Below are 10905 nucleotides of genomic sequence, written 5' to 3'. Positions count from 1 at the left end.
CTGAAGGTCCCTCTGCCCCCACAGGATATCTGGGTTATGGAGGGACAGCCAGGGTATCCCCAGAATGACTGAAAAGTGGGGGGAACAAATTAAATCAATGGGAATGCAAAGGAGCTCCCAGCATTTTCTTATCCATACCTCCAAGGGGACTGTTTCCTGGGTGACGGGGCCTGAGGAAAGGGTAGATCCATTCACTGACTCTACTACATTGGGAGTCTGTTTCAGGCAAACCAGAATCTGATGCTGTATGTCAAAGCGGAGTCCAAAAAATTCCCCAAGGTGCCCTGTGTCCAGAAGGGCCAGCTGGGTGGTGTCAGCCATGGTTGGGTGCTGCAAACAGAGGGCAACTAGCAAAAGGGAATCTTGGTCTCTTTTGGTGATAGAGATTCTGGCACATGTCAGAGGCAGAGACACCCTATAACATGTGGTCCCTTCTTTCTCCCATTTCTTGTAGTGTACCATCGTTACCTGTGCCCCAACTGAGCACAATCAGTACTGGTGGCACCCATTAAAGACTGCTCTCAACCAGTATAGACATTGCCTAATTCACTCTTTCTGGTGGAAGAAGCCTCAGCCATGCTATGCTGTTCCCTGAAGGTTGCCTCTTAGGCAAAAAGAAGTGTGGCCACAGACATGTGCCTACAGTTCTTCTGGCTTAGCGTGCAGCCAATCCAGATCAGCACAGCATGCCTGAGAATATCATTGTTTGGGAATAGCAATTTACCATATCAATATGGAATGATTGTTGACCCTAAGCTCAGCCCTTTCAGTCATTTCATGGGATTTTGTCTCCCCTTTACTGGATACCCCAGTGACAGTAGGCCTATTTGGGACCTTATTCACGTGGGCTAGGCTCACTGACTTACTGAAAGTCACCATTTAAGGGCAGTGAGAGAGATCATAGTATCATATCATCATAGTATCATAGTAGCTATGGTCAGGAGGGACCTGAACAGATCATCTAGCCTGACCCCCTGCCACAGGCAGGAATGAATGCTGAGTTCACAAATCCCCAGACAGGTGATCGTCCAACCTCCTCTTGAATTTGCCCAAGGTAGGGGTGAGGACCACTTCCCTGGGAAGCTGGTTGCAGATTTTGGCCACCCTTACTGTAAAAATATTGCCTTCTGATCTCTAACCTAAACCTATTCTCCATCAGCTTATTACCATTGTTCCTTGTCACCCCAGGTGGTGCTGGGGAGAAAAGGTCTCTGCCTATTTGCTGTTGATCTCCCCTGACGAGTTTGTAGGCAGCCACCAGGTCCCCCCTCAGCCTCCTCTTGCTGAGGCTGAACAGGTTCAGGTCCCTCAATCTCTCCTTTTAGGGCCTGCCCTGCTGCCCTCTCACCAAGTGGGTAGCCCTCTTCTGAACCCTCTCCAGGCTGGCCACATCCCTTTTGAAGTGCAGCACCCAGAACTGGACGCAGTACTCCAACTGTGGCCTGACCAAAGTCGCATAGAGGGGGAGTATCACCTCTCTGGACTGGCTTGAGATGCACCTTTGGATGCATGACAAGGTATGGCTGGCCTTGCTGGCTGCGTTCTAGCATTGGCAGCTCATGTTCATCTTGGAGTCAATAATGACTCCAAAATCCCTTTCCGCCTCTGTGCTTTCAAGAAGGGAACTCCCCAGCCTATATGTATGCTATGGATTCCTTCTGCCAAGGTGCAGCACCCTGCATTTGTCTACATTGAACCCCATCCTATTCTCATCTGCCCACTTTTGTAGTCTTTCTAAATCTAGTTGCAGCCTCTCCCTTCAAGTGTGTCCACCTCGCCCCACATCTTAGTGTCATCAGCAAACTTGGACAGCGTGCTTTCCACCCCCTCGTCCAAGTCACTGACGAAGATGTTAAACAGTGTGGGCCCGAGGACTGAGCCCTGGGGTACCCCACTGCTCACATCTCGCCAGGTAGAGCCAGGTTGAGTCCACCACTACTCTCTGGGTGCGCCCCATCAGCCAATTTTTTACTCATCCAACTGTGTAGGCATCAATGCCACAGTCTGATTGACAATCAGACAATCACATGCTGATTGTCCCTGAGCATGATCTCCCCTGATGGCCCCCCACAGATGTGCTCCTTGATGATCCTCTCCAAGATCTTCCCAAGCACCGAGGTGAAGCTTACAGGCCTATAGTTACTTGGGTCCTCCTTCCTCCCTTTCTTGAAAATTGGAACCACATTAGTCAGTTTCCAATCCCTCGGCACCTCGCCAGATGACCACGAATGCTTATACAGCCGGGCCAAGGGCTCCGCGATGACCTCTGCCAGCTCCCTGAACACCCTTGGGTGGAGGGCATCTGGACCTGCAGATTTAAAAATGTCCAGCCCTTCCAGAAGATCCCTAACTACATCTGTACTGACTGAAGGCCTGATAGAGCTATCCCCAAGATTGTCCCTACCTCTGGTAGGTGGGATATCCCAGTCCCTGTTCAAGAAAACAGAGGTAAAGAAACTGTTAAAAATATCAGCTTTCTTGTCTGGCGTAGCCACAAGATTACCATTTGTGTCTTGCAGGGGCCCTACATTGCCTGGTGCCCTTTTCTTGCTCCCAATGTACTTGAAAAAGGACGTTTTGTTGTCCTTAAACCTGGACGCTGGCTTGAGTTCCATCTCTGCCTTGGCCTTCCTAATAGCCCTCCTACACTCACGGGCCAAGGAGGAGAACTCCTCCTTGGTGATAGCTCCTCCCTTCCACTGGTTGTACACCCCCCTTTTAGTCCTCAGGCATTGCTAAATGCCCTTGCTGAGCCAAGGGGGTTTCTGAGCACTCTTACTCGCCTTGCTTCTCTCAGGGACTGTCATCCTTTGGGCCTGGAGGATCGCCCCCCTCAAGGTACGACCATCCCTCGTGGACTCCCATCTCCTCTACCTTCTGGGCTCTCAGTGCCTCCCCCACTAGTCTCCTAAGCTCATTGAAGTTGGCCCTTCTGAAGTCAAGGGCTTTAGCCTTGGTGTAAGCCCTTGATGTCCTGCATTGGATAGTGAAATCCAGCAGGTGATGATCGCTATTGCCCAGGTCGTCAAGGACCTGCAGTCCGCTCACCAGGTCATCCCCCATGGCCAGGACCAGGTCCAGCAAGGCATTACCCCTAGTGGGGCTGTGCACATCCTGGATAAGATGAAGGTCCTGTAGTACAGCCAGGAACCTATGCGAGCGGTCAGACCTGGCTGTCTGCTCCTCCCAGCAAATGTCTGGGTAATTTAGGTCACCCATGACAATAACATCCCTTGACCTAACCACCTCCATAAGCTGACTGGAGAAGTCCTGGTCCAGCTTTTCCCCCTAGTTGGGTGGTCTGTAGTAGACACGCATCATAAGGTCCCTTTCGCCACGCCCCTCTTGTAGTTTGACCCATAGTGTCTCTGCCCGACCGTCCTCTAACCCAAAACTAATCCTTGGTGATGTGAGGTGCTCTTTGACACAACCCCCCCAGTTAGGTTTAGATGAGGAACCTAACTGATTACAGGGAACAGAAAAATCACAAAAGAGGAACGAGCAAGTGGGTCAGAGGGTCAAAACAAGTGTATCCTCGGGGGACACCGAGCAGAGAGCCTCAGATAGCACCCACTGATTCTCAAACACAGCCAGAGTGCCAACAGTCAGTGACAGTAGTAATGTAGGACTGGAAGAGTTTCTTGGCTCTTTAATTCTGAGCGATACTTCAGTTATATTTAATCTCTCCCACACTGTCACTGCACAACAACCCTACTTCTTTTCTCCTTTTCCTTTCACTTACATGGCATCATCTCCAAACAACCTAGAATTCCAAAGGGCTTATTAAAACAAAGGTTTAATAAGAACACAGAGAGAAAAACAATTTAAAATAAATCTATCTGACCAACATCTCTCATTTTACACTTACTAGAATTAAACTAGGTAGGTGCATGTTGGATTTATTACAGCAAAGGAACAATATGACATTTCTATAGAGTATTTTGTCCTTTTCTACCATATGGCTCATTCAGCTGCTCTGCCTTTCAGAGATACTTCCCTTCATGGATTTCCTACATGTCAGGGAATAGAGGCCTGTTTCAGCACACATTCACGGCCAAAATGTTTAGGCTAGCAAAGCTAAAACAAATATCACATGGATTTTCTTGATCTAGATCCAGGGTGTCAAATGTACAGCTTGTGGGTTGTATCTGGCCTGGGGAGCTGTGTCATCTGGCTTGTGGGAATCCTAGAAGGCCCAAGAACGAGGAGTAAGCAAGGGTGCTGTTGAAATCCAAGGTTTGAAACCCTGTAGGGGACAGGTGTCAGTGGTGGGGACTGAGTGATGACTGCATTAACACCACAAATGCATTTAGATCCAGCCCACAAGTAACCCTGTGGTCTGGAACTGGCCTGTGAAGAGCCCTGCAGTGCAGATCTGGCCTGGGGATCCCAGGCAAGTTTGATGTCCCTGATATTTGTGAGAATGGCTAGAGTTAGTACAACTCATTTAAAGCTCTCAGAAAGGTAGATCAGGAAATGAGACTTTCCCTGAGTTTTAAGCACACGATAGTAAATGGTAAATATGGGATTTAAGGTTCCATCTACAGTATGGAGTCTCTGGCTACAGCCATGTTTGCATAGTTTTATCGATAGAAGCCTATACTGGAGACTGGATAGATGGAGAGCTCTTTTCATATCCCTAGCCAACATTACTATAGTAACAAAATGAAATAACCTCAAAGCTGGAACAACAACAAAAAAGAATTTTCTGTAGATCTTCTAAACCTTCTGTTGTTTTTAGCTAAGCCATCATGTTGCTTTTAAGTTTCAGAAAGATTCAGTTTCTGTGAAACTAGTATTCTCTGACTTTTCCTTGCAAATTCTTGTTTTTGTTTGAAATCCTTGTCCAAACTTTCAGAACTTTCTACCCATTTTCCAGTTAAAGTGTTTACTTATACTCTGTTTTCCCACTGTAATTTTCCATAAATTAGCAGGAGCATGGTTCAAATCATTAACTGGTTTTAAATACTCTGGCAATTTAGAAATTTTTGTTGGTTTTGTTGACTGCATATAATTACAATGATGTATATGATGCAGGAATGAAAGAAATGCAGTAGAAAATAATGTATTCATTAATGTAAAGAAATATGATATGAAGTAAGCCTACACTATTGGTGACAACATCACTGTAGAAATAGAAGAAATCTCATGGCAGAATTCAAAATGCCAAAGTACTGAGGAACTTGGGGATGTAGTAGAGAGAAAATGCCACAAGCTGTTAAGGAGCTATGAACACCCCTGTGGATCACAGGAAATCATGCCACCTAACTTGTTTTATAAAATGCCTAAAGTTTTAATTGCTATGGGATGAGAAAAATCCTGTATTTGAAAATAAAACTTAATTTTGTTGTTGGAATTGCGGCTGATCACACTTCTGCTTTTATTACAGTTCAGCTACCATATAGGAAAATGGCAAAACACATGTGATAATTTTGGGAATCTATGCACAGGTGATTCATTTAAGTTTGGCCAGTGTATATGTGCATCTATTTCAGACTGCAGACTCCATTGTGAAGGTGATGTTTGATTCTTTGTTTTCTGTGCTGTTTTTTGCTTCTGAAATGAGCTAAAACTCACAACTCACAGGAAGTGAAACAAAAATTCCTGTGTCTTGCATAAGGTTAACAATAATCACAAACTCTGAGGATCATCCATTCTTATGCAGCACTTGGGAGATGGCTAGAACTGAAGTCACACCAGCTTTTCCGGTCTGAACTCAGGGGAAAAGTAACTAATCAACAGGTTACCCATGATAAGAGCTTTCACCATTAGCAATCACTTAAACCAGGGATTATTAACTTGCGGTCACAGTTACCAAAGGGTTTGTGAACAGGGATAAAAGACTCAGCCACTCTGCTCTGCTCTTCCCTTACTATGAAATGGGAATTGAATGGGTTCAATTAGGTCCTGGTTAAGCAAGAAGGGACTCTTTGTAGGGAAAAACTGAAAGCCATTTCATTGGTTTATTTCAGGGGTTTTCAACCTTCTTGTTTCAAAATTTCAGTTCACATACTCCGTATTTTTTTCTGTTTTTAAGTGGGGGGGTGGGGAGGGCAGATCAAGGCTCCCATGGTGAGGGAGGGAGTGGGGCTAGGGCAGGTGCTGAATAGGCAGAGGGAGAAAAAAATATTGGGGGGGTGAGCGCACGCAGGTGTACCCCCCCCAGTAGGTAAGTCTGAGGGGAAAAGGGTGGGGGAGGGGCCATGGGGGGGCGGGCAGATAGAGGTCCCCACGGTGAGGGAGGGAGCAGGGCTCAGGCAGGAGTAGAGCTGGGGTAATGGGGGTGTGCTTAGTGGCAGTGCTGGGAGAGGGGCCGAACGGAGGCGGGGCTCACATGCAGCAGCCACCACTGCCGCCCCACTTGGCCGCACACCACCCAGCTTTCCTATGGCTGGTTGTGGCTCCATGAGCTGCTGATGGGCCTTGTGCCTGGCCAGTCACATGCTGCCAGGGGTGAGCATAATGCCCTCCCCTCCATGGCCATTCAAATGGGTGGGGGTGGGGAGGCGCCGTGATGTGCTGTGTGGGGCAGGTGCTGCCTGGCACGTCCCTCCCCTTGCCCCTTCCTTAGGTAAAAGGTGAACATGTCAGGGGAAATCTTGCTGTCACTCTCCGGGTATACTCTGTCCCTGCCCACCCGTGTGTAACCCCCATGACCTAAGTACCCCTAGGTGTACGCATACCCCCAGTTGACAACCCCTGGTATATTTGATATGTGATAATAAATATCATATTTGCTTAAAAATAAGATGACCCTGAATATAATACAACCCCCCAATAATTAGATTCTAGATATGGAAAAATTATAAATTTGTTATAATTTTCCAGGTACAGAATCTAATTATTGGAGTTTTGCCCTGAATTTATCCCCTTCCCACTACTACAGCAGGGAAAAAAAATATAGGGAATCAAGTAGCCCTCTTTCATTTTGCTGTCCAACTTCTTTCCCACATCCTTACCATCAGTCCCTGCTCCTCCTGAACACATGGAAGTGAGGGGAAATTTGAAAACACTGACAAATTATTACAGAGACTTACAGCCATAGACTTACTTTATCCAGAATTGATGCATTTTGCCTTTTTTGAGATTGCTGCAAATTTTAGCACAGGTACCACATAAAAACACTTTTAAGCAGTACTTTGCTACCTAGCAGACATACTGTACCTAGTACAAATTTTTGGAATTTTTTTTGTATTCTAGGTCAAACTAGCCAAATCAGTTCCGAATCCTCTTAATTGAGCAACACTCAATCATTCAAACACCATACGTAGTACTACAACTGGCAAATGTCCTCCACCCCAGACTTTTCAGCTTGGGGCTTCAGATACTCCCAGATCCATTGGTGGGCATCCTATGTGCAGGCCCAAGCCCAGAGGCTTGGGGTTCAGATGCCTTTGAGTTTCACTTGCCCTTAATCAAAGGACACAGGAGCAAGCTAGGGAGGAGTTCCCCATTTCCATAAAGTAGGCATGTAGCCAAGATCCTGCCACTGTAAGCTGGCCAGTGGGCAGCTAATTACAAGTCTTGTAGGGCATCCTCTGTGCAGTGCACTGGACAGGGGTCCACCCTCCACTACACAATGCCATTTAAATCCATCTTAATTCAGTAACAGACCAGTGCAGCATTTGAACTTAGCCAATAAGAATATTGTTTTTTGGGGTTTTGGGGGGTTTTCTGGAAAAACATATGTCTATATATATATATATATATATATAAGGTTATATATATCTACACTCTTCCCATCACCCCACAAAAGGAAAAACCTTCTCCTGTTACAAAAACCGCACCCACTGGCCACCCGAACCCATTACAATATCCGCATTGCGCGCAACACTCATCAAACAACTAAGTTCACCCTGGTTCCTCAGGCCAGGCCACACTTCCTTTCCCCGCTGCATCACTTGCAGGGTCACATACTCAGTTCAAGTGTCCTCTCCGTCGTTGTAGCTCCAGCTCCCACTGTTGCTGCTGCTGCTGTTGCTGTCCTCTGTTCCGCTTGTCCCTTCCTCTGCTTCGCTGCCTCTGCCCCCCTCTCCACTCAGGGGAGGTTGGAGGATCCTGTGCCTCATGTTTCTGTGCCAGGTGACTTTGGCCGCGTCTTCTCTGTCCTCTGCTACCGATTTCTGGTAGTAGGTCCGGAGTTCTCTCAGTGCCATTTTCACGCAGCCCGCTATCTCTATGTCCATTTGTCTGTACAACAGGAGGTTCCTGGCCTTCCACAAAGAGCTCTTGATGTAGGATGCAAACTGGTTGAAATGGGGCGATGGGCTCCCCTGACATTTGGTGAGGTGCCTGTACAGCGCCGCTTCTCTGGTTAGCCAGCTGATGCCTGTCACTTCTTTGCAGAGCTGTTTCACCCTTTTCCATCCCTTGGTGCAGAGCCAGAGGAGGTGATCGATTGTCTCAGTGGTCCCATAGCAGTTGGGCCACGGGCAGCTGGGTCTCCCCAACTGCCCCTTTCTATATCTCCGGGCCCCCGCTGGTAGAGCTTGGTGAATATTGTTATGCATTATATTAGTTCCAATACAAAAGGCTCATGATTTCTCATATAGTTCACTGGGCTAGGCCCCAGTAGATTCAAAAGCATTTCAAGCCATGTTACAGGGGTGTAGGTTGTAGCCGTGTTGGTCTAAGGACTTAGGCAGACAAGGTTCTTTGGGTGAATCTGATATCTTTTATTAGACCAACTTAAATAGTTGGAAAAAAATTATTAAGCAAGGTTTTGGGTTCAAAAACCCTTCACCAGGCTAAGGAAGTTTCAGCAGTTGGTGTGTGCTCTTCCTGGATGGAATGAAAAGTAAAGAAGCCAGCCGCTGGGCTGGTATGCATATAAGACAGGTAGTCAGTGAAAATGTAGATTGAGGAGTCAATGGGTGAGAGACAGGCTGAGGCGGGGTGGGGGGGGAGGAGAAGGGGGATGAAAGTGGAGAGATACCTGGAGAGTCAGATGTCAGGCAGTCCATGATTTTTAGTATCCAGGAGGTTGATGAAGTGGAGTTCATAGGCTCATCTCTGGGCAGTGTTTTGTACGTTTCCTTTGAGGATCAGGACTGACCCCTTCTCTCTCTCTGCCCCCTCCCCAGCCTGTCTCTCACCCATTGACTCCTCAATCTACATTTTCACTGACTACCTGTCTTGCATGCATACCAGCCCAGCCTCTGGCTTCTTTACTTTTCATTCCATCCAGGAAGAGCACATACCAACTTCCTTAGCCTGGTGAAGGGTTTTTGAACCCAAAAGCTTGCTTAATAATTTTTTTCCAACTCTTTAAGTTGGTCTAATAAAAGATATCAGATTCACCCAAAGAACCTTGTCTTTCAAGCCATGGTAATTCCATAGCTCACCACTCCTCAGTATGTATGTACTCCAAATACCCTCCACAAAGGATCTGTGTGCTAATTAGTCCCCCACTCACCACTGAAACTGGATGTTCTTGTCATGAGTCCTGGGATCCTTTAAAAATGTATATGTAGATGAGGTGCAGGGCCACCTGATCTAGCTCTACCTCATGGAGGGTGGGACCATACTAATCATATGCACTGGACTGAGAGAAGAGCCGACAGAGGGATTCTGGGTGAACTGTTTGGGACCCTGTTTGGTGATGGCTGCTAGACATTTAAGACTGGTGAAGAAACAGGAATCAGTGGAAACAGAAAGAAAGGTACAGCCCAGCTGTAGGAGTGAAGAAGTTGAAATGTAGTGGCTGACTATGACCTGAAAAAAGACTCAGTGCTCAGGAATACTGCATGCAGTGGCACTATTATATATATATTATTCAGATGGGCTTCGTGAACCTACTTTTTGGCTGATACAGGCCATGTGTTTTATAATTATGTTCAGTGGCGGCTGCATTTAAGTCATCCTCATAGCTGGTTTCCATTACTGGGCACATGCTGCTTTTGGCAGTAGTTTAATGATAGCCAATGTATTTAACAAGGTTTACTTGTATGTAAATATAAGAGGGGCTTTTCCCCTATGCTGTTGGGGGGTGGGGGGACCTCACCTTACATTCAAGTAAATGCAGTAATATTGAGGATATTACTTATTAACTTAAAAATACATGAAATGTCCTTGTTTTGGAAAGCAAGTGCTGTTATTTCACAATGAACTGATTTTCCCAAAGGAACTAAAGTGGTTACTATGTTAAAGAGTCAATACTGTTAGTCTACTATTTCTTGTAGGAAAATCTTCTCCACATAACTGATTAATGACTGTTACTGAACAACCTCAAGAATTTAGCACAGACTATTTATTGGACCAAGTATTTTGTGTATTGCACTATTTACTTGTCGAGTGGTGTTGAACAAGTTAAGGGGTGTTGTTGAAAGAAAGATAATGTTGATATTTTTTCAGCACCAAGATATTGTGAATCCACAATGCTCAGAAAGGAATATTTCTATTTGAAAAAAAAATCATGTAATAAAATAAAGTAATTTGACTCCCAAATGATACAGCATGAAGCTCCTAATTCGAACTGCACGAAGAATGATCGTGTATGCCCACATAATCCACAAAGACTAATAGACCTAATAAAATGATTGTGTGGGCCCACGAATGCTTCTCCAGTAAATTTGTTTAATGACCTTTAACTCTTAGTGAAAGATAACCACCTATTACTTAATTATTCAATCTATTTAAAGGTCATCTATCACAAGACATTTAAGAAAGCAGGTCCATTGAGTAGCAATGTGTCTGCTCACTAAGGTAAATAAGTAGGAACACAGTTATCTCAGCTTTGCTGCTTTCCACATTGGCTCCCTTTTTTGACAAAGCACAATTCAGACTGTACCAATTTGCAAAGTCCTGTATGGTACTGGTCATACATATCACCCTGGTTATGTGAATATGACCTCACATGGAAGATTACCTTTAATGGAAAATAAAGTTATCTATGAACGGGGGCAG

Source organism: Alligator mississippiensis, chromosome 4, assembly GCF_030867095.1.
Source record: "Alligator mississippiensis isolate rAllMis1 chromosome 4, rAllMis1, whole genome shotgun sequence".
Lineage (NCBI taxonomy): Eukaryota > Metazoa > Chordata > Crocodylia > Alligatoridae > Alligator > Alligator mississippiensis.
Note: the sequence above shows the minus strand (reverse complement) of the source record.